We start from the raw sequence: 24,346 nt of genomic DNA on the forward strand, positions 1-24,346 counted from the left end.
GGTTTAACCCTGAAGTAGATAGTGATATTTGAGGACCTGAATGGCTCTGCAGATGCCACCGGCTGCTCTGATTGCTCAGTCAGCTGGCCAGCATGCGTGCAGACATGCAGCTCGTTATCCGGCTGCTGCATACAAGTGTCTAGCTTTACCCTAAGGCCTCCTGCTCAGGCTCCAGCCATCTGTCCAGCAGGCTGCAGCTCCAGCATCGGATATGGCAGTCCTGTAAGGGGGGCTGTGGTCGCCCAGGGAGTCTAACATGGCCATGGGAACATATCAGGCAACTGCACCGAACGCTTCTTCCATGCAGGTGCCCAGATCTTGGTGCCTGAGAGCTGAGTGCCACCCTCAGTGGCAGGGTCCGGCACGGGTTTCTCGGGCCGTCTCCATGTGGTGTGAAGCCGCAGCCAGGCAGACCCACAGGTGAGCTGATGTGGCATCTTAGTGATGCCTTCAAGGAGGGTAATTAGAAACCTGAACTCGTATCCAGGAGGGCGTGTTGGATTCATCTAGAAACCAGCCCAAGAGGCTAAAAGGGAGCTTGTGGCTGAGGGCAAAGCCACATGCAAGCCTGCTTGCTTTGCAGCTTTTTATCCTGTGTGTGTTTTGGGAATGCGAGAAGGAGGCCGCGATGCACCATCCTATTTGGAAAATGCTCCCAAAGCATTTTCTCCAGCTCTGTCTTTGCTGGCACAGAGGACATGTCATGAACGTGGCTGTTCTCAGGCTGTTCTTGAGGCACCTCTCTGTGGCAGTCAGTTAACTGTAATTCAGGCCCAGCCTGTGTCTACCCCAGTAACTCCCATCTATAACCTCATCCCACAAGGATTCTCCTGAGCCTCAGACAGCTGTTTCAGATGTCATGCTGCAAGCTGCTATGTCCCTGAGTTCCCTGGGCCATGGTTAGCAGCTGCAACGCAGGCCTCGGTCTCTCCAGAGAAGAGCCAACTTCTGTAAGTAGAAGTTAAAGCTGAAGCCCAGCATTACTTGAGAAGAGGCCGAATCCTGCCCTGATACCAGCAGGAGGTTGTGCACTGACCTCAGCGGGGCCCGGCCTCGCTGTTGATCTCAGGGTGTTGCAGGCGTTTGCCAGCTTCCCTGGGAATTTTGCCCAAAATAATGACAGCAGCGCTCCCCTCCCCCTCCCCGGCCGTGTTGACAGTGGCCTGTGCTCAGCTCCTCGCCCCCTCGCTGATCACTCTTGGCTCTTGAGCAGCAAATGAGCCATTAGTCCTTGGCAGCAGCACTTACTCATCAGCTAATGATCTGGACTGGGGACCAGGCTGAGGAAGGTGGTCAGGCTTAAGTGCACAAGGTCAGAGCAGCTGGATGCTCTCGGACACACATGGACGCATTAGCCACAGCGAGCCCCAGTTCTCGGGGCCTATGGCAGCCCCAGCAGCTGGACAGCCTGGATTGTCGTCCTCACTGGGACCTCGTGCAAGGCAGCGTATGCTATAAAAGTCACCTGTACTCCTTGCCGTATTTACTGCCTAAATATCCTTGTATTGATGGCCTGAGCTGCAGGAGAAGGAAAAACACAATCTCAGTGATTACTGCTGGTGTTTTTTTCTCTGCTCCTTGAACACTGCAATTATCTTAGCAGTTTAATGAAACGGTGGCGGGGGTAAGGGCCCCTTGGTTGCTTTGTGCTGGCACAATAATCCAGGTGTAGATCTGACATGAAAAATGTTGTTTGCACCTTCCTATGAGGGCAGATCCCATAAAGGTTGACCCAAGATTGAGGTGGATACAGCCTGAGTTTGAAACGAAGGAGACAGTGGGAGAGGGTCCCCAATTCCTTGCCTGTGTCACACGTGCACTAGCTGGGACTCATGCTTACAGAGCCTTTCCCAGGAAAACCATGCCAAGGACTGCCTGAAGAAGGAGATGAGGAACTACTCGGGTGATTGAGTCAGTCACAAAGTGCTTGAAGACCCTGGGAAGAGGAGGCTACATCTCCAGTTCCAGCTGACCCATGATAACATGTGTCTCCTAGTATTTGTTTCAGTCTTCTCATGTAAAATTTACCAAATGGGAATAAATTGCATTTGCTCTGCTCGTGTCAAACACAGCACATTCAGAGACTGCACACAATAAATGGCTGTTTTCTCTCACTGAGTGACTCCCAGTTGACTGCAGTCCATAAAGTCTTGGCAGATAAATCCCTTTTCTTTTTGTGAGTTTTATTAATTGTTAAGAACTCATTGACCCCAGCAGAAATTCAGGTTCAAAACCAGGTTTAAGAGCAGGTGAGAGCAAAAAACAGTGGTAGGTGTGAGCTGATGGTGCCGGTTTGGGGAGAATGTACACGGTAGTGAGCTCATCGCTGCTTTTGCCTGCAGATAACACTTGTCCATCTGACTGCTGAATTATAGAAGCAATTTCCAATTATGTCCTTGCTTACCATGTGTGACTGCCCCCCCCCCCCCCCGGGAGAGAACAAGCCACATGTGCAACTGCCCCACCAGTTCTCTCATCCCTTATCCATCCCTTATCCAGGAGATTTAGGGTTGCCGGCAGGCAGCTGCACCTAAGGGGGTTCTTGGCCGGGGAATATGATTGCTGTTGGCACCATCTCACATCCCAACATGGTGATTAAATGGAAGTCAGGACCCCCCAAACCAGTCACTGTTCTACTCACCCTTCATCTACTGCCTGGTGCCCGCTCACTTCCAAGCCAGTTACTGTCCTCGTTGTCCCTCGTGAACCACCCCTTGGCCTTGGCCATCAACATACTTCACTATTCAATTAGTAGATGTTGAATGTAGTCATATTCACCTCACTTGTTTCTTTTTAGCTTTTCCAAACAAAGGCCTAAGTTAAGAGGGATGAGGCCCTTGTATTGGCAGGATTTGGGGTGGTGCCTCTCATGCATCTTGCCCAGCTGGGTCTGGTGCCTGCAGGACGTGGGCTTGTTGCTGTGGAAGGAGTGTTTGTGGAAGAATTGTTTGAAAGCAGGAACTGAGAGGAAAACTAGGGCCTAATACAGCTCTGGCATTACAGAGGCCTGCTTGGGGTGCTACACAGTTGCCACTTCCAGGATGGTTGGTGCGCACGGACTCAGCTCCTCCACGGTTCCCTGGGCAACGCAATCTGCCCTCCTCGCAGCTGCAAAAGGGAGTAACGGAGGATGGAGCGGGGTGAAGGCTCCGCGGCCAAACTCTGTTGCACTCCCTGTGCTGGGCTGCTGCTAAGCCGCACAGTGGCTGTCTAATGAGAGATATACGATAACAAGTCTGGTGCTGAGCCAGCAAAGGTGGCAAATGATGAACTTTGCTTGAACTTTGCTCATTATAATGTGAAAACCATACCTCCATCCCAAAAGTTACCCGCCTCCGAGGTACGACCACCCCTCACTGAGCATGCGCTCTAGATTTTTGGTGGACTGTACCTTTAAATGAAAGCGAGAAACTTTTTCACCAATCAATAACAATATTAAGTATGACTCTAGTCACTCAAGCTCCACCTGAATGTAAAGAAAAGTATAAAAGGTGAACTAAGGATGAAAAGTCTAGAGGGAAGAAACCATCGTAACTCCTGGGTCAGTCAACAGGCTGATCCCCCTTCCCTCCCCTCGCGCTGGGACGCTGCCTGAAGAGACTAAGAAGTGAGAGGGAAGAAACCATCGTAACTCCTGGGTCAGTCGACAGGCTGATCCCCCTTCCCTCCCCTCGCGCTGGGACGCTGCCTGAGGAGACTCGAGACTGAGAGCCCTCTCCCATCTTCTGGGGTGAGTGATGATTGCACATTTGTACATCAGAGCTAGCAAAAAATCCCACGCTCTAGTAGAGAATTTCCTGTACTGACATCTGAAACCTGCTTTGTAAATGTTGCATTTGAATAAATCATACTGTTTGTGAACTCGACTACTTGTTTGGGGGGAAGCGATCGGACCTACAGTTGACAGACTGTTCGTGAATCCGATACTGCCAGAGTCGAGCTTATAGTTGGTGACACTATTTGGGAACTCGATTCGCTCTTAGGAAGGCGATCGGACCTACGGTCCACGGACTGTTCGTGAATCCGATACTGCCAGGGTCGAGCTTATAGTGGATCACGCTATTTGGGAACTCGATTCGCTCCTAGGAAGGCGATCGGACCTACGGTCCACGGACTGTTCGTGAATCCGATACTGCCAGGGTCGAGCTTATAGTGGATCACGCTATTTGGGAACTCGATTCGCTCCTAGGAAGGCGATCGGACCTACAGTCCACAGACTGTTTGTGAATCCGATACTTTTTTTTTTGATATCTCCTTCCCCCCCCCCACCACTACTACCACTGCGGCTTTCAAACTGCAACATTTTCAACACAAAATTGGCGTAGTCGGCAGGATGTCGATAAAGGAATTCCTACGGAGACAGAAATGTGGTCCCTCAGAAGGTGGGGAAGATTGGGCCAGAGATAATTGGTCAGATCCTGAAAAGGTTTTGCAAAGAATGGAGGAATGCCATGCTAAGTTTAAGGACGGCAAAGGCAAGGGTGTTATTTGTGCTATTCTGGGCGGTTGCTTAATTCAGGCGCAGAAGGACTATAAAATATTTCAGAAATTGAAATTAGATTATCAAAGTAAGAATTCAGAAATTCAACATTTGCAGTATGAATTAGAGAAGGAAAAGAGACGTACCCAGTTACTGGAGCAGCGAATTGAAACAATGCTGATGCAGGCACCCCGACCCCCTAATATGCGGCAAATCAGAAAGTTAATTACTAACACTGAGCCTGAGGACTGGGACGGGGACATATGGGGAGATCCAGATAAAGAGATACAAGAAGAGTCCTCAGAATTAGTGGCTGTTCGGCCGCTGATAAAGACCGAAACATCTGAAGGTCCCCGAGGTCAGAATCCCCGCACCACAGTTCGGACTACTCCTTATTCAGGTTCAGAATTAGGAGAACTGCAGACTAAATTTTCAAGAAAGCCTGGGGAAACCGAAACTGAATACTTGTGGAGAGTTTCCCTTTCAGGTGGCGACAGAATATTGTTAGACAGAGAAGAATCTTTAGGCTTCTGGGGACCAGGAGTGTTTCTAGATGAGGGGTTCCCAGATGATAATTGATCTATTACTGCTCGAGTTGCTTACTGGGCAGGGGGAATAGACCCCAGAGAAAGAGGCGAGCCACTAATAATCAAAGTTAGGGGGCTGTCTGGCTTATCAGAGGCAATGCAGAAAGCTGCTTGTATTCAGGCAATGTATGACCGAGGACGCTTTGATGTTCCGTTAATGGCTCCGGTAGACCCAGTCCACCTAAGGCCCCTTATTAAGGGTCTGCCTGACACAGCAAAGATATATATGCAAAATTTAAAGGAAAGGGTCATTCGGACCCGACATCATAATGATCAGAACCTTCACGCCCCCCCTGCACACGTCCCTACTTGGGCAGAGCTGTTACATGACATGGTGAGTTATGGACGAGAGATGGCATGGTCAGACCCTGAGCCTCTATCAGAACAATCAGGGAGAGCTAGGAAGGTATTTCACACAAGAAAATTGGAGGGTCGACCATACCCGAAACATGAACTGGAACCCTTTCAGGGTCTGCCAGCATCAGTAAATCAAATTAACAGCCCTCTGCGCAATGATTTATGGTGACAAGCATTAGCTTTAGGAGTGCCCCGCGCTATGCTGCAGGGGCAATCCACTAGCTGCATCAGAAAATTGGTTGAAATCCTGGAACGCAGAGCAACTGAATCTCCCCCCGCCTCTGACAGAACAAACAATCCCTTTGCGCCTCTAAGTGAAGAGTTTAGGAGATCAAAAAAACTAAGCAATGCGGATTGGGATTCGGGCCGCCCAACCCGCATGATACATATTTTTCAATGGTCCAAAAACAAAGAACCCTATATATCAATTCCTGTTGGTCCAAAAAAACTTAGTCTAGAATTTTTGATTGATACTGGAGCACAGATTAGTGTTCTGAACAAGTTGCAAGCAGAATCATTAGGAATTAAACCCTCTCAAAAATTTATTGTGATTAGTGGAGTAACAGGTGCTAAAGAAAAATGCCCACTTGCTAGGACCCAATTATGGTTGCCTGGGGAAAAGAGGATGACAGCTGTGGATGTGGTACTAAGTTCACACCCTGGGAACATTCTAGGATACGATGTACTTAGAGGAAAGCGATGGTACCTGCCTAATGGTAGTGTTTGGAATTTTGGAGGAAACGAGCAGGAAAGCCTAACGGTAGGAGTGCTGGAAGTAACCCATGCCCTGCCCCCATCTCATGTGACCAATGTTCCCCAGTACCCTTTGCCTGCAGCTGCAAAGAAGGGAATAACTGAAGTAATTGTGGACTTAGAAAAGCGAGGCATAATTGGCCGAACCCATTCTCCATATAACTCCCCGGTGTGGCCTGTCAAGAAGCCAGATGGCAAGTGGAGAATGACAATTGATTACCGAAAACTTAATCATAACACCGGCCCACTAACAGCGGCAGTCCCTAGCATAGCTGAGATTGTCATGGCTATACGATCAGCTGCACACCCCTGGATGGCCACCCTAGATATCAAAGATATGTTCTTTATGGTACCCTTAGAAGATAAAGATAAGCCGCAGTTTGCATTTACATGGGATGGTGTACAATACACCTTTAATCGATTGCCACAGGGATATAAACACTCACCCACTATTGCACATAATGCGCTTGCAAAGCTTCTAGCCACAGTAAAGAAACCCCCTGAAATATGCATTTATCAATATATAGATGATATACTAATAGGTGGAAACAACAAAGAATGTGTACGAGAAACTGCTCAAACTGTTTGGCAACTATTAACAGACCATGACATGGAGGTACCACCATCCAAATGTCAAGGTCCAGCACAAGAAGTTAAATTCCTGGGGGCTTTGTGGGTATCAGGAGCTGTAGCTGTGCCCGATGATACATTAACAGAGATCGAAAAGGGACGCCTACCCCAAAACAAGAAGGAACTACAACAACTAATGGGAACACTAGGATATTGGAGGAAACATGTTCCTGGGTTCTCTGTAATTGCCTGTCCTCTGTATGATTTGCTGAGAAAGAACAAACCGTGGGATTGGACTCCGATCCATGCAGAAGCTGTTAAAACCCTAAAGGATGAATTAGTTATCAATCAGAGGTTAGGCCCCCTAAATCCAGTGGACCCTTTTCGGGCTGAATGGGGTTTCTCTGAACATGCCTCCTATTGCGGCATCTTTCAAAAAGGAGCTTCAGGTCCTTCGCGACCCCTGCTTTTCTCGTCTACCTCCTTTAAAGAGACAGAGCAGCGTTATTCTGAGTGGGAAAAGGGACTTCTCTCCTTAGTTCGTGCAGTGAAAGAGGCAGAAAAACTACGAACCTCACAGGATATCATCGTTCAGGGGCCTTTTCCATTGTTAAGCCCTATTCTTAAAGGCGCCCCCCCTCCTGAAGGTGTCGCACAGAAGGGAACGATCCGCAAATGGTATGCTTATCTAGAAGGAATAAGCCACTTGCTAGCACTAAAAGAAGGACCAACTAAGACCTCCAAATTACAACAGCCAGTAAGCTCAGACATTACAACATTATGTCTTCCTTATAAGCCTTCACCTATTAAGGTAGCTCCAGAATTCACTGTATCCTCTAAAAAGGATGGAGTGTGGTTTACTGATGCCTCTGCCCGAAGAACAAGCACGGGGTGGAATTATAAGGCAGCAGCCCTGGAAATAATCTCAGGACGGTCAGTAACTGAGGAGGGTGACGGTAGCGCCCAGGTCGGGGAACTCCGAGCCCTGCTGTTAGCTGTGGAAAATGGAGCTGAGGTAATTTATACTGATTCCTATGCCACATTTAAGGGAGCAACAGAATGGATATGTCAATGGGAAGCAAATAATTGGGAGGTAAATCGTGTACCAGTGTGGAGGACAAGTGACTGGCAGAGACTTTTGGAAGTAAGCAGACACCGACCTTTAGAAATAGGATGGGTAAAGGCACATGCAAAAACTAGTGCACCAGCAACTAAGTGGAATGAGGAAGTCGATAGGTTAGCGCAAGTGCAAACAGTAGCTGCTGAAGGAGATGAGTGGCAAAGGCTAATCGAATGGTTGCATGTAAAAAGGGGACATTCGGGAAAAAATGATCTATATCACGAATGTGTGGCACGGGGATGGCCTGTGTCAGTAGCATTAGTTAGTGAAATCATATCAGCTTGCCCTCAATGCCAACTCCGACTGAAAATGAATCATCCTAATCAAGCTCCCCCTCAGCACATTCAAAGAAACAAAGTCTTATGGAGCACCTGGCAAATCGATTATGTAGGACCATTAAGACCTGCTCGTGGTCGAAAATACATCCTGGTAGGCGTGGAAGTAGTATCCAGACTAACCATGGCCACGGCAGTAAGTGCAGCCACTGGTGAGAATACTGTGAAAATCCTGCAGGACTGGTTTAGTAGCCTCCCAGCACCAGAGTGTCTACAAAGTGATAATGGCAGTCACTTCACTGCTACTGTAGTGCAAGATTGGGCAAAACAAGAAGGAATAAAATGGGTGTTTCACACTCCCTATTATCCCCAAGCTAATGGTATAGTGGAAAGAGTCAATGGCATGATTAAGAAACATGCAAAAGTGTCACAGCCTAACTGGGATCTGCGGCTATCCCAAGCAGTCTACACAGTAAATAACAGATGGGGAACTTATGGAAGCCCCAAAATACAAGCTTTCTGTCCCACAGGACCACCTGCTCCCACCTTATCAGAGCCCTCAGAGTCACAAAAGCATACACCTATTCAAATGCAGGTGGGACAGCCCGTGATGGCAAAATTGCCCTCTATTGGGGTTGTTCCTTTAATTTTGGCCAAACCTCGAGGACTATGTGCCTGGGAAGCCACTGATGCTAGTGGGAAGACACACCGCATAAGCAGTCGGTGGATCATTCCCGACTTCTGACCAAATATAATTGCTTGTTTATGCTTGCAAAATCAATAACAATCCAATTTGTGCCGGTCAAGGCAGAGACCGAGCATTCTTCCTTTTGTTTTCCAGGATGTGAAAAACCCGGAATGCTGGACAATTGTACCTGGAACCAAGGACTCTCCTATCTTGAGTATCCATCAGGATTGTTAGTTTCATGCATAGTGTTGTTAATCAGATATTTGTAATAGGGTTATAGAGCTGTAGTTAGGATTAGCAAATATGATATTTCCAACTTGCGTTGGGAAGATATGCTTTGGCTTGGTATGTTTAGTGCACTGGAATCAAGGAGATACTCATAGTGACAACGCACAAACCTTATCCGCCCCTGACTCTGCCACCCATGGTTTGAAGGATAACTTAGCCCTAAACTTTAATAAAGGGGTTTGCAACTGCTCTCAATGAATCTAGTATTACCGCTTGCTTGCCTCTACCCAAATCTGTAGTACCATTTGGCCCAGGATTTTCTTTTGGCTCAGTATCAAACCAGCCAGCATTGTGGTATTGCCAAAATGTGATAAATTGCTCCAATTGGGAACAACACGATTGGGTCAGACACTATTGGCCAGTTTACATTTCCCTAAAAATAGGCCGTCTGTGCCATAATCACAGCATAAAATATAAATCAGTAAGTGAAGACTTTGTGCCTCGTAATGATTGCCGTATAGCTTCTGGTGACGCTCCAGCTGGTTTGATCTGGGCCTGCAGTGATGGCAATATGTATACCTCTTCAGGGGCTGGATTACCTGAACTCCAGTGTACCTTGGGCCTTCCAACATTGTGCCCCATGTGGAGGAGAACTCCCCTCCGGCCCCACTGGATGGCTCGAGCAAAACGGGCAAAAATAGAACTGTCAGGACATGTAGAAGGGTGGCAGGACCCAGGAGCAGCCACCCGCATAGCCTGGGGAATGGAAGGATTTTTTTGGATTTGGTCGTGCTACTGTGCAAACGCGATTATGGTTAAGTAAGCTAGCCTATCAAGTAGAAAAATTAGCTAATGCCACCGATACTAGTATACAGTTGCTCGATCAACAACTACAAGCCACATCAAAAATGACTCTTCAGAACCGGATGGCACTGGACTTGATGCTGTTACGCCAAAATGGACTTTGTGGCTACATAAACCTCTCCAGTACCGACTGCTGCATTTATATCCCTAATGTTACACAGGACCTTGATATCCAATTAGAGAAGATACGACAGGTGGCGAAAGACACCCATGAACTCCGGGAATCAATGAACACTACCTGGCTGGCGAAGGTGTTTAGTTGGTTTGGCTTTGGTGTCACTGGTTGGATCCAAAGTTTGATAGAATATGTGGTGATGTTCATTGTGATGATAATTATCCTAAGTATAGCAATATCCTGTGTAAAATCTACTATAATGAAAGCTATTAACATAAAGATGATTCAGTTCACCGCTTATACCCCTTTACAGGTGGATGACCCTATTGATGTCCCAAGTACTAAGACTCTAATTTGAGACTAAATTTCAATATACAATGGTAACTGGAGTCACGGGGTGGATACAAAGTTTGTTATAAGCATTACTTACTATTGTAACTGCAATATTTTAGGTATATATATATATTCCTGTAGAACTAGACTCCCTGCCTTTCCTGTAACTTCCCACGTCTAATGTACCAATGTGCAATCACTCGCTTAACTGCATCATGTTTAGGGCATGTAATATTAACACCTAAACAACTTCATGTGAAGCTTGAGTGACTATAGTCACGGGGTGGATAGTGTGGAAGGAGTGTTTGTGGAAGAATTGTTTGAAAGCAGGAACTGAGAGGAAAACTAGGGCCTAATACAGCTCTGGCATTACAGAGGCCTGCTTGGGGTGCTACACAGTTGCCACTTCCAGGATGGTTGGTGCGCACGGACTCTGCTCCTCCACGGTTCCCTGGGCAACGCAATCTGCCCTCCTCGCAGCTGCAAAAGGGAGTAACGGAGGATGGAGCGGGGTGAAGGCTCCGCGGCCAAACTCTGTTGCACTCCCTGTGCTGGGCTGCTGATAAGCCGCACAGTGGCTGTCTAATGAGAGATATACGATAACAAGTCCGGTGCTGAGCCAGCAAAGGTGGCAAATGATGAACTTTGCTTGAACTTTGCTCATTATAATGTGAAAACCATACCTCCATCCCAAAAGTTACCCGCCTCCGAGGTACGACCACCCCTCACTGAGCATGCGCTCTAGATTTTCGGTGGACTGTACCTTTAAATGAAAGCGAGAAACTTTTTCACCAATCAATAACAATATTAAGTATGACTCTAGTCACTCAAGCTCCACCTGAATGTAAAGAAAAGTATAAAAGGTGAACTAAGGATGAAAAGTCTAGAGGGAAGAAACCATCATAACTCCTGGGTCAGTCGACAGGCTGATCCCCCTTCCCTCCCCTCACGCTGGGACGCTGCCTGAAGAGACTAAGAAGTGAGAGGGAAGAAACCATCGTAACTCCTGGGTCAGTCGACAGGCTGATCCCCCTTCCCTCCCCTCGCGCTGGGACGCTGCCTGAGGAGACTCGAGACTGAGAGACCTCTCCCATCTTCTGGGGTGAGTGATGATTGCACATTTGTACATCAGAGCTAGCAAAAAATCCCACGCTCTAGTAGAGAATTTCCTGTACTGACATCCGAAACCTGCTTTGTAAATGTTGCATTTGAATAAATCATACTGTTTGTGAACTCGACTACTTGTTTGGGGGGAGGCGATCGGACCTACAGTTGACAGACTGTTCGTGAATCCGATACTGCCAGAGTCGAGCTTATAGTTGGTGACACTATTTGGGAACTCGATTCGCTCTTAGGAAGGCGATCGGACCTACGGTCCACGGACTGTTCGTGAATCCGATACTGCCAGGGTCGAGCTTATAGTGGATCACGCTATTTGGGAACTCGATTCGCTCCTAGGAAGGCGATCGGACCTACAGTCCACAGACTGTTTGTGAATCCGATACTTTTTTTTTTGATATCTCCTTCCCCCCCACCACCACTACTACCACTGCGGCTTTCAAACTGCAACATTTTCAACACAGTTGCCAACACCACTGGAGATCTGAGCTGTGTATTTTTGAAGGCACAGAAACTCGATAATCCCACAGGGATGGGTAAACCTGCCAGTGCCACTTGGAGAGGATCTGTTTCTGGACTGTTCATCTCCCAGCTGCTGCAGAAGATTTGTTACAGCTGAGAGGTGGGTTGGGTTGGCACCTCTGCATCCATGATGCCGCATTGCTAAGGGATTTCATGGTATAGGCCTGCTGGTTTAGGCGTGGGACATGGAGGAGCCCAGAATCACCTGAACTGCCTGTGGAAACCTGGTGTGAAACAGGCTGGAGCCCTTCAGAGTAGGGATGTGACACTGAGGTGAAGAGCAGGAGAGTTTTGGGGTCTGGCCTTGGTTCAGAAGTAACTCCACCATGGCCTAGAGAGCTCTGGCCCCAATGACAGGGCTGGTGCCCAGGCATGGCTTGAGTGAGGTCATCTGCACCAGCCATGGTGGATCTAGTGGAAGGGCAAGCACAGGGCTGCTTCTGTGATTTCTCGTGGGATAACTAGCACAGAAGACAGCAGAAGGCCTCTCCAGAGCTGGCATTCGAAGCAGGTGAAGAAGCTCAGTTCTGGATCTCATGAAACATTTTTCTCTTCGTTGTTTCTCAGGAAATGGTCCAAGGCACCAAGGGAAAATCCGCTGAGATTTGAAATGAAGACAAGGGTACCGGTGAGTGTGCGCTGCTGCCTGAGGGGCTTGGGGCTTTGTGGGGAGAGCTGGCTACTCTCAGGAAGCAGGACATGCGTTGAGGAGTAAGACGGTGCTGGCCTGGTGCCTTTCTGACATCTTGGGATCTGGTTTTCAGGTTCTGGGGACTTCTGCAGGAACTGCGATCTGGGCAGCTTGCAGTGTTGATCGGATTTAACAAAAATATGATCCTCTTCTGTTATAAATGACAGAACTGCTAATTGCTCCTTTCGTAAATCTGTAGAAGATAGAAATTTGTGCGTCCTTTATGCTGCAGTCCTGGAAAGGGATATTTCAGCAGCAGATATTTTAGCAGCTGCACAGGAGTATGATGAGCAGCAATATTTGTTAATGCTTTGAGTGCTTTTGGCTTTTGTTGTGCTTGGCAATCTGGGTGACATTTCAAGGTCCTCTCCAGGTCTGTTTTCTACAGCTGTCACACAGGAGGCTGTGGCTTGGGTGTCTGCCTAGTGGTCTTGAATAGGAAGAAAGGAGCCTCCTTTTTGTATCTGGTGAGCTGGTTCAGACATGCCAGAGCCGCCTCCAGAGCTGGATGTGCTTCATGGGGTTATCCAGCCTCGCACCAGGCTTTCTGCACAAATCCCATTGCTTGCACGGCTCAAATCCTTAGCAGAGCTGGGCAGTGAGTACCTGCAATTCCCCCTCGTGGAGCAACTTCTCGTGCCGTCCATGTGGGCAGATGTTATAGGTGCTGAAGGGCACCTTAGCTTGCATTATTCCTTAGGAGACAGGGCACTCTGGGCCACATGCCTGTGCAGGAGCATGGCCATCATGGGGAGAGGTGCATTTGGAGACTCAGCTGTTGCATGGAGCATAGGTGTGAGCTTGCAGGAGGAAGATGTGTCGCAGGCAGGGATGAGAAATGGCTGCAGGAATGACTCTCTCTCAGACTTTTAACAATATAGATGACTGACTGAGTTGCAGAGGCACATTAGAGTGAGCGGAGGCAGTTTTAGCTCATGTTATGCCTGGTCTAGTTTAGATATCAAATCTGGGATGAAGTAGAAGCTCAATTCTCTCCTCTGGCTGTGTGGGAACTGTGGAGGACACTGGGCTTTGGCTTCTCTGCTGCAGCTGGGGAGAGGATGGGGGGTCACAGGAGGGTAGCTGCATCCCAGGTGCTGCAGAGGCACTGTGGGGAGAGTCCTGGCCCTTCCCCGCAGCCCTCTGAGCAGAATGGCCTGCGAAGCGATGTGGGCTGCTCGCTCCAACACACGCTCTAATCAGGGGCCAAAGCTCCTCCCAAATCAGGAGCCCAAACTCCTCCACTGCTCCCACACCTCCCACTCTCTCCTTGTTGCCTCTCTGCAATCAGATGGAAACCAGCTCGGTGTGCCTCACTGGGAGCACCAGCTTGCTCACCCATAAACAAGACCATCTGCAGCACTAGCTTTGGGAGCTGCTGGCTGTGCCCCCCAGCAGCCCACAGACACAGCTGCACCTCATCCCCTTGCACCTTGGCCCTGCCACACTGGCAAAGACACTGCCAGTGTCTCAGGATGGGGGACCGGCAACAACATGAGATTCTAGTACATAATTATGAGGAGTTTTATATTGCTGGCATTGGGGGGGGGGGGGTGACGGTGACTTTGCTCATTTACATCAGCTGTTTTTTTTTTTTTTTCCCCTTTTGCTGAAATAAGCAGAGCTCTTAAAATCCTGAAGTGATTCAGCTTATTAAACATCCATTTGCACTGCACTTAGCATTAAATAATTGGCTCCTCAGCATATTTGACTTGGACGATATCTGATAATTCTGCGAACTATCCACCAGGCTCTGTTATCATCTCTGCACTCCTGCTCAGGCTTCCTTGTTGTTGGCTTTGCCTGGCGTTTACAAATAGATTTTGTTTCTCCTGAAATCTTGGTCTCTTTTTGTGGGATTTCTGAAGGCCAGTGGTCATGTTGTGAGCAAGCCAGATAAGGGCAGAAGGGCACCAGACCTAGATGAAAGGGCAGAAGGGCGCCAAGCCTAGCTGAAAGGGCGGAAGGACTGCTAACTAAGAGATAAGGAGTTCGGCTGAGAGTCAGATAAGGAGTCAAAGAGTTGAGACAAACAAGTAGAGGGGGACAGTTGTTAAACGTAAGGACGCGTGGACACTGCTAGTTAGCCTACCACACTGTATAGTCAGACGCGTGGACTTAACCAATCATTGTAAAGAAGCGCTCGCGTTTTCGGGGAAGCCTTGCATATAAGCGCATTTGGAACCCTGAATAAACTGGCACTGCTTGATCACATTGATCGTGTCCGTGGTGTCCGAGACCCCCGTGTCGACATCTTTTCTTTCTCAAAGAAGCAGTTTTGCTCGCCCTACAATTTGTGCAGATATTTAAGTTGGCTGCGATGGCATCTTCCTGCTAACTAGTGTGTGATTGCTCCCATCCCTATCCTGGATCTGCTTCTGCCAGAACCCCCACGAGAAGCAAAAGCTCTAACTTGCCAGAAAGGAATAGAATCATTATCTCAATTGAAATAATTCCCTTTCCCAACCTACAAACTGATAAACCATCAAATTGTTGGAGTTTCCTTATTGGCTCATAGAATTTGTAGGACACAAAATAATGACCTGTCAACTTGCCTCCAGCAGGCCAGCTCAGTAGCACGGCACCAGTCACACGTAGGACAAAACCCCAGGCTGTCTTGATTATATTTTAATAAGAATACTTAAGATGGCTTCCAAAAAGCCTCCTAATCAGATGGATAATGTGAGAGCTGAGACTTTCTCATAACCCCTTGTTATTTTTGGTACCTTCAGGCTACAGTATTTTCAGTCAAGGCTGAAGCCACCTGCATCTGGGAGCAGCTGTGTATCTCACAGGTTGAGGAGCTGCAGAGTGATCACCTGGCCAGAGTTTCTGTGGGCTTTTTGATTGTTTTTCCCCATTTGCTGCAGGTGAATGGAGCTCAGGTGTGGTCAACCTTGGGATGTGACCCTATAAAGGTCTTTTGCCAGGATTTTGGGGATTGCCTTCTCCTTTAGAGGAGGCTAATTTGGAGAGTTTTGTGGTGGCTTCTAGTGTTAGGTCCGGTATCCGAACTGACAGGGAGAGAGACAACCACCATAGATATATATTGTCTTTTATTAATAGAAGAAAGATAATAAGTATTACCAGCTAGCTGGGGTCCGGGCTTTCCCACGCAGGGGTCACACCACGGACCCCGACCACTTCGAGCGTCCCTCTTTTATACCGTTCTTACCCAAGAGTGTTCCCCCTCCCGTTTTCCTGTTTTGCATTCTTGTTAATGTTATCTATTTTGCTGAATTAAAACATCTGGATAAGCAGCCCCCCTATCATCCTGATTGAGGGCAGGGCACCCTAACCCCGCCACCTATCAAGGGTCCAGACCTTGCCATGAGCAGGGCATCCTGACCCTGCCATCTATCAAGGGTTCTGCCCCTGCCATGAGCAAGACATCCGGACTCTGCCAGTTATCATGGGTCCTTGTGCTCTAAGACTCAGCTTATTCTACATTAGCTATTTAACCCCTACCTTCCCTGCTAATGCACCCTACATTCCCCCCTTTTTCTTTTGCTAATATCAGAGAATCCTTTCTCGATCTTTCTGAGTTTGTCGCATGAACATTATGTGCATAGAATTAACTCGATTTGTAGCTTTTTCCATTACCCCCATTACACATTTCCACATTATACAGATACACAGTAACAGTAATAACAGAATTACAAATACGCGTAATCCTTCTTTTATCAGTCCTGATATCCACCCAGGTAACCCTCCAAACAATGACTCTAGCCATCCGTCCATCAGTCCTTCTTCCCGTGTTATCTTCTGAGTGTGTTCCTTGAGCCAGCGCAATTGTTGTTGAATCGATTGGCTATGGTCCGACAGGTTAAAACAACCCGTCCTTCAAACTCCTCACATCCCTGTCCATGGGCGAGGAGCAAGAAGTCTATAGCCGCTCTGTATACCTTTTTAAAACTGTTGTCATCAAATCCCGGCTTCCCAAACAAGCAGGTTCTGAATGGATTACTAGCGGTGGTGAGGGACAGGCAGAATTCCTGATTCCCTGTGTTATTTGCCCAAGTCACCCACATATTACTTCTCTCTTCTATGTTGTATATCCCATTAGAACACCTCAGAATCATAATTAGCAGGACCATAATTACCCAAATTGTGTTACTGTACATTTTTCCTAATTAATTTCAATTTCAGAGGATTGTTACTATTCCTTCGGACCTCCCACTCCTCTGCTTTCTTCCGCTCTTCTTTGTTTAGCTTCCGGACGTGGGAATGGTGAATCCAATGTCCTATTCCATCGACCTTAACGGCAGTGGGTGTTACTAAAATTACTACATAAGGTCCCTTCCATCTGCTTTCTAATGTTTTTTCTAATGTTTATGCCTTTTTACCCACACCCAATCTCCAGGTTCAATATCCATTTCTGACCCCTTCTGATTTCTTTTATACCAGTTTTGTAGTAATGGGAATAACTCATCTTGTATTTCTTTTAAGATCTGCATCTCTTTCCTCATTCCTGAGTTTTTAGTTATTCCCTTCCTTATCTCTAACGGATATACTGGGGGTAGGGTCCCAAACATTATTTCAAATGGTGTAAAGTCTAGTACATATGGAGTTATCCGAACCCGGTATAGGGCAAAAGGTAGCATTGTTACCCAGTTCTCTTCAGTCTCTTTTACTAGCTTAGCAAGGGTTTCCTTTAAGGTTCTGTTCATCCTTTCCACCTGACCCGAACTTTGAGGATTATAGGCACAATGCAATTTCCAGTTGGTTCCCAGTGCTCGGGCTAATTCCTGTGTAACCCTTGCCACAAAAGCTGGTCCATTATCAGACCCGATGCTCACCGGTATCCCATATCTGGGGATTATTTCTTCCAAAAGTTTTTTCGCTACCACCTGGGCTGTTTCTTGCTTAGTGGGAAAGGCCTCCACCCACCCTGAAAAGGTGTCTACTAATACCAACAGATATCTATATCCGTATTTACCTGGTTTTATTTCTGTAAAGTCTACTTCCCAATGCCTTCCAGGCTCACCACCCCTTTCCCTTATACCTTCATGTACCTTCCTGACCCTCGATGGTTTCATTTCCTGGCATGCTTGACATCCCTCTATTATCCCTCTTAATATTTTCCTCTGATCTTGGAATCTCAACCCGAACTTTTCTATTAACAGTCCCATTTTTCTTTCCCCCAAGTGTGTGGTACTGTGTAACTGTTGCACCATCTTCTGTCCCAACCGCTTAGGAATTAACATTCTTCCTTCTGTATCGTAATGTCCTTCTCCTGCACTTTGCTTTTCTGCGACCTTTTGAATCCACTCCTTCTCCTCTGGGGTGTATTCATCCTCTCCAATTTCCTCTTCTTCTCTTAAAGTGTTGTGAGTCAGGGCTAGTACCCTTTGTATTTGTCCTTCTAACGCAGCTCGCCGGGCTGCACTATCTGCAGCTGCATTCCCTCTACTTATCGTATCGGTTTTCTTCTGATGTCCTAAGGTATGCACAATTGCCACTGCTTTTGGTTTCTGCAAAGCTGACAGCAAGTGCAAAACCTCTTCTTTGTTTCGGATTTCTTTTCCTGCGGAGGTAAGAAATCCCCTTTCTCTGTATATTGCTCCGTGTATATGCACTGTCCCATATGCGTAGCGACTATCTGTATAAATCGTCACTCGCTCTCCTTCTGCCATTTCTAGTGCCTTAGCCAAGGCTATCAGTTCCGCTCTCTGAGCCGAAGTGCCGTCTGGTAAACGCTGGCTCCAAACTATTTCTCCTTTCTGATTTACCACTGCAGCTCCCGCCCTTCTTTTTCCTTGCTCGACCAAGCTATTTCCATCTGTAAACCACACTTTTCCCCCTTGCAGCGGCTCATCCTTTAAATCTTCCCGCACTGTCGCAGTTTCAGCTAACACCTCCTGACAATTATGCACAGGTGTTTCATATTCTGGGTTAGGTAGGAGAGTGGCTGGATTTAAAGTCGTTGGGGACGTATACATAATCCTTTCTGGGTTTAAAAGTAAGGCTTGGTAATGAGTCAGCCTAGCATTTGTTATCCATCTTTCAGGCGGTTGTTTGAGTAATGCCTCTACGTAATGAGGAGCCGTTACATACAGTTTTTGCCCAAACGTGAGTTTGTCTGCGTCCTTAACCATCATTGCCACGGCTGCAATGATTTTAAGGCACGAGGGCCACCCTGCGGCGACTGGGTCTAATTTCTTTGATAAGTACGCCACTATCCTTTTCCAAGGTCCTTGTTTTTGAGTTAGCACTCCCTTAGCAATTCCCGCTCTTTCGCTCACATATAAATGGAAATCCTTGGCTGGGTCCGGGAGTGCAAGTGCAGGGGCCTCTAGCAGGGCTAATCTCAGTTCCTCAAAAGATTTTCCCATAGCTTCTGTCCACTGCCAGTCCGGTTTCTCTCGACTCGCCTCATACAGAGGTTTCGCTTTCTCTGCAAATCCAGGTATCCACAAACGGCAGTATCCTACTGTCCCCAAGAATTCTCGAACCTCCCTTGGAGATCTGGGCTCCTGAATCCGAAGAACAGTCTCTTTCATGGCATCAGTTAGCCATCTCCTACCATCTCGTATCTTATATCCCAGATATGTTACTTCAGGACTACATAGCTGAGCTTTCTTAGCACTTACTCGGTATCCTAGTTTATTCAATTCTTGCAACAACTTCCTCGTACCTTCCTCGCACTCCTCTTTCGTTCTTGCTGCTAGCAGCAGATCATCCACATACTGAAGCAATTTCACACTAGGATTCTGTCTCCTGAATTCACTCAAATCTTCCTGCAGTATTTCATTAAACAAAGTCGGTGAATTTTTGAACCCTTGTGGTAATCGGGTCCAAGTTAACTGACCCTTATATCCGCTCTCGGGATCTTCCCATTCAAAAGCAAACATTTCCTGGCTCTGTTTTGTCAGGGGGATGGTAAAGAAGGCATCCTTTAAGTCTAAAACTGTATACCATCCCATATCTGGTGGCATCGTACTTAACAGAGTGTATGGATTCGGGACTGTAGGATGCACATCCTCCACTCTTTTATTAACTTCTCTCAGATCTTGAACTGGCCTGAAATCTCCTCCGGGCTTCTTTACTGGCAGTAGAGGAGTATTCCACGGAGATTTGCATTTACGCAGAATGCCAGCTTCCAGTAACCTTTTAATGTGCTTCGCTATCCCTTGTCGAGCTTCAGGGGTCATTGGGTACTGTTTAACCCTAATCGGGTGAGCTCCTGGTTTTAATTCCACGACCAGAGGAGTTTTCCCTTTAACCTCTCCTATCCCCGAATTCTCTGCCCATACTTCTGGGAGTTCCCTCATCCATTTTTGAGTTTCTGGTCCAATTTCTTCCTTCCTCTCTTCATACAGTCTATATTCGTCCTCTAATCTAACAGTCAGGACCTGTATCGGTTGTCCTTCCCGGTCATTGATCTTTACCCCATCGTCCTCGAAATATATCCTTACCCCCAATTTAGTTAGGAGATCCCGGCCCATTAAGGGTACCGGACTCTCCGGTATATACAAGAATGAATGCGTGATTTGTCTATTAGCTACATCTACCTTCCTTTCTGATGTCCACCGATATACCTTACTCCCATTTACCCCTCGTACTCGAGCTTTCCTTGTCGATAGTTTCCCCGCTGCTTTATTTATTACTGAGTATTCAGCCCCTGTGTCTACCAGAAATTTTACACGTTTCCCTTCCATTTCTAATTCTACCCAAGACTCGGGGAAGGGTTCCGAGTCCCGGCCCCTTCAGTCACTATCTTCTTTTGCCACCAGTACTCTAGGTGGCCTCCTTTCTCCTTTTTCTGGACACTCATTTTTCCAGTGTCCTTTCTTTTTGCAAATTGCACATTGATCCTTTCCTAACCGTACCCCTGTTCCTCTGGGGGGTGGTGGTCCCCTTCTTTGCTTCTCTGATTTTTCTCCTGCTTCAAAAAATCTCCTAGCCATTTCCCTCTGGTGTTTCCAATCCTCCCTTCTTATTCTCTCCTGTTTTTCTTCTGGAGTCTCCCTGTTGTTGTACACTTTCTCTGCTACCTTTAAAAGATCCTGTAAGGTTTGCTCCCCCAACCTCTCAATCTTTTGTAATTTCCTTCTTATATCCGGGGCAGCTTGATTTACAAATGCCAAGATGACAGCTGCCCGATTCTCCTCCTTCATAGGATCTAAAGGAGTGAATTGTCTAAACGCCTCTAATATTCTCTCTAAGAAAGCGGCAGGGCTTTCCTCGGCTTCCTGCCTAACAGCATTTACTTTTGCTAAGTTAGTAGGTTTACGCGCTGCCGCCCGCAACCCTGCCATCAGCGTTTGCCGGTATGTTCGAAGACGCTCCCTACCTTCAGGTTGTTCAAAATCCCACGGTGGTCTTACCAATGGGAATCCTTCATCGATAAGGTTCTGCTGCCCGGTGGGTCTCCCGTCCTCTCCCGGCACCAACTTTCGCGCCTCGATCAGGATCCTCTCACGCTCTTCGGTCGTAAACAGCACTTTTAAAAGCTGCTGACAGTCATCCCAGGTAGGGTTGTGCGTAAACAAGATGGATTCTAATAAATCAATTAACGCCCCCGGTTTCTCGGAAAAGGAGGGGTTTTGACTTTTCCAATTATACAAATCGCTAGAAGAGAATGGCCAGTATTGATACGTACGCTGTCCCTGTGGCCCAGTTGTTCCAATCGTTCTAACTGGGAAGGCATGGGTGGTACTTGATATTCCTTCTTCATCTTCTCTTTGATGAGATCGTGTCCTATATGCGGGACCCCTATCTTCCCTTCTCTCCCTTCTCCCCCTTCTTTGATCACTACTACTCGCCTCCCTTTGTGCCTCGGGCAGAGGTACGTAAGTGGGGGGGTTATGCCTGCTTTCTTCGTCTAATATTTCTGGATATAAGGTCGAATCTGGTAGTACTGCTTTTTTCCCTTCCTTTCTCACTACGTAAATATCAACTTTTCCGTCTTTCCTACCCTCCCCCAAAAGAGGTTTCAGCCATGGGGGTGGATACAGAACCAAATCCTCCCATGTGATTATATATGGAAATTGATCTGGGTGTCCTTCTGACCCAGGTCTCATTATTACCTCTTTTACTCTCCTTATTAATTCTAAATCAAAACTTCCCTCTCTCGGCCAGCCTACATCAAAACTTGGCCACTCACTTTTACAAAATGCCTCCCATCGGTTTTTATACACTTCTACAGACAAATTATGTGCCCGACGTTTAACATATCCAAAATGATTTAACATAAATGACAAAGGGGTGGATTTCCCTTGTCCCATTGTATCAAGCTCGTCGCTTAAAACCAAAGTTAATACAACTGCCAGTAAACCAGTAAGGGCGATTATTAACAGAATTCTCCCTTCCCACACCGGTCTCCTTTCGTCAAGGAGATACGGTGTTCCCAAACAACCTAACCAACCACCCTTCCTTCTCGTGGGAGTCTGAGGGACGTCTCCCTCAGACTCCAGCCGACTATCCTTCGGTGCGTCCACCTGGATTTCTGTCGGCTCACTCTCACCCCCTGAGGCCTCCCTTGACTTATTATCTTTCTCTATCTCTTTCTCCTCCCCTGCATTCGGATCCCGGACGAGCCCCCAAATGTTAGGTCCGGTATCCGAACTGACAGGGAGAGAGACAACCACCATAGATATATATTGTCTTTTATTAATAGAAGAAAGATAATAAGTATTACCAGCTAGCTGGGGTCCGGGCTTTCCCACGCAGGGGTCACACCACGGACCCCGACCACTTCGAGCGTCCCTCTTTTATACCGTTCTTACCCAAGAGTGTTCCCCCTCCCGTTTTCCTGTTTTGCATTCTTGTTAATGTTATCTATTTTGCTGAATTAAAACATCTGGATAAGCAGCCCCCCTATCATCCTGATTGAGGGCAGGGCACCCTAACCCCGCCACCTATCAAGGGTCCAGACCTTGCCATGAGCAGGGCATCCTGACCCTGCCATCTATCAAGGGTTCTGCCCCTGCCATGAGCAAGACATCCGGACTCTGCCAGTTATCATGGGTCCTTGTGCTCTAAGACTCAGCTTATTCTACATTAGCTATTTAACCCCTACCTTCCCTGCTAATGCACCCTACACTAGCCATGCTGAGGTTCCCACCCCTGTAATGGCAATGAGCAGAGGGTGAGAGATGTTCCTGCAAGGGGCAGGTGGGACAGGAGACTATGGGAGACCCCATGGGGCTCATGCAAAACCAGCTTCTTCCCTTTTGTGCAGACAGAGATGGTCTTGTTGAGGCTATGTCATGGTGGGGACCGTTACCACGAATCTTGTGTTTGTTTTAGGCTGAATGGATGAGATTTCAGGTGAGGAGTACAAGGGGTACCATGGTGAGGGGGGTCATAAAGAAGGATCCGCCTCTGTTGTGAGCATCTCCCTGTACGGTCCTTTCCTGAATCTTTTCCTGAATCCTCTTGGAGACATCTTTTGCTTCTGGGGCATAAGATATGCAAGATGAATTCAAGCATCTAGGAACACCCAAGATTTCAATCCCCTTTAGAAGCCCTTCAGGCCTGGTATTGAATTCCTGTGTTTAAAGATTGTTCTTTAAAACATCTCTCCTCATTCTAATGTGGCAAGATTATTTTTACATTGATAGAAGCAGGTTAGTATCTGAAAACATCAGCCTGGTACTTGTGTAGAAACATGACAGCGTGGTTGTCTAAAAAGAGAGGGGGAAAAACTATTTAATTTTGTACTGAAACATATTTGCTCTTGTGTGGATGAATTTCACTTAGCATCCTAGGTCTAGCACTTTATTGAAAGAGGTAAGCTCTAAACCAGTAAATTCACAGTGTAAACAGAAAAAAGAGAAATACTATATACCAAGAAATACTGCTTCTAGCTCAGGCATGGGACAAACTGGTGCATGGAGGTGTGAAGTGACTCACCTGAGGCCATGGTCACAACCTGCAGCAGAGGAGGGACTCTGCTCCTCTGAGCTGTGCACAGTGTCTTGGTCACCAGAAATTTTTCTTGGGCTCTCTGTAACACAGGAGGTGACGCAGCTCCCATGAAGCCATAAAATAAAATAAAAAAGGCTGGTTTCTGCTCTCACATGAGCACCTTGCCAATTTTGCAGATCCATGTAATGACATTCATGGTCACAGGTGCAAAATTCCTCTTAAAAAGCAAAGGGCTCTGGCTCTTGCCTCCTGCTGTGATTACCTCCGGACCCCAGCTCGCCTGGGGTGACACGGAAAGGGGAGCTAATGCAGCAGGGTTGTTTCTCACTGCTGAATTGTTTGGATGTCTGTGGAACTAATTTCTGCAGCTTGCAGTGGCGAGCCAGACCCCTGGGTAATATTTGCCTGAATAGAGCCATAAGTATTTAAGCTGTATTGCTGCGAATGGCTGTTTTATCTTATGCATCTGAGATTTCAGCCCATGAGACATGAAGTGGGTCAAGACTCTTATGCCATTGTGTGCATTATAGTGAGCAGAACAGAATATGCTTGATAAAAGAGAGGACTTAAATACTTCTTTTGGCCTGCAACTTTCAAGTAGCACAATGCATCAAAGACCCCTCGCCTTGACTTTGAAATGGACGAAAGGCATTACCTAATATTTGGAGGAAATGAATAATAAAGCATCCCAAGTGCCTGGAAACTAATTTCAGAGTGCACATAGCACTATATTGCCTCTGCTGGATTTGTTCCCCAGAAGAGTCACTAA

The 24,346-nt window shown here is 47.1% G+C and overlaps 1 long non-coding RNA gene and 2 pseudogenes across 2 annotated transcripts in view; all 3 read left to right on the forward strand.

Annotated features, from left to right (window-relative positions):
* The window catches only part of LOC148595417 (uncharacterized), a 379,015-nt gene that overhangs the window by 255,510 nt on the left and 99,159 nt on the right, over positions 1–24,346 (forward strand). The window lies entirely within an intron of this gene.
* LOC148595420 (uncharacterized) lies at positions 4,685–6,182 on the forward strand (annotated as a pseudogene).
* Positions 12,577–24,346, forward strand: part of LOC104573408 (zinc finger and BTB domain-containing protein 7C-like) — a 54,336-nt pseudogene continuing 42,566 nt past the window's right edge. The window contains exon 1 of the transcript XR_015913159.1: positions 12,577–12,639. The product of XR_015913159.1 is annotated as a zinc finger and BTB domain-containing protein 7C-like (transcript). The remainder of the gene's footprint in view (positions 12,640–24,346) is intronic.

The sequence above is a fragment of the Tinamus guttatus genome, unplaced genomic scaffold, assembly GCF_059628265.1.
Source record: "Tinamus guttatus ecotype Peru unplaced genomic scaffold, ASM5962826v1 Tinamus_guttatus_pri_ptg000103l, whole genome shotgun sequence".
Lineage (NCBI taxonomy): Eukaryota > Metazoa > Chordata > Aves > Tinamiformes > Tinamidae > Tinamus > Tinamus guttatus.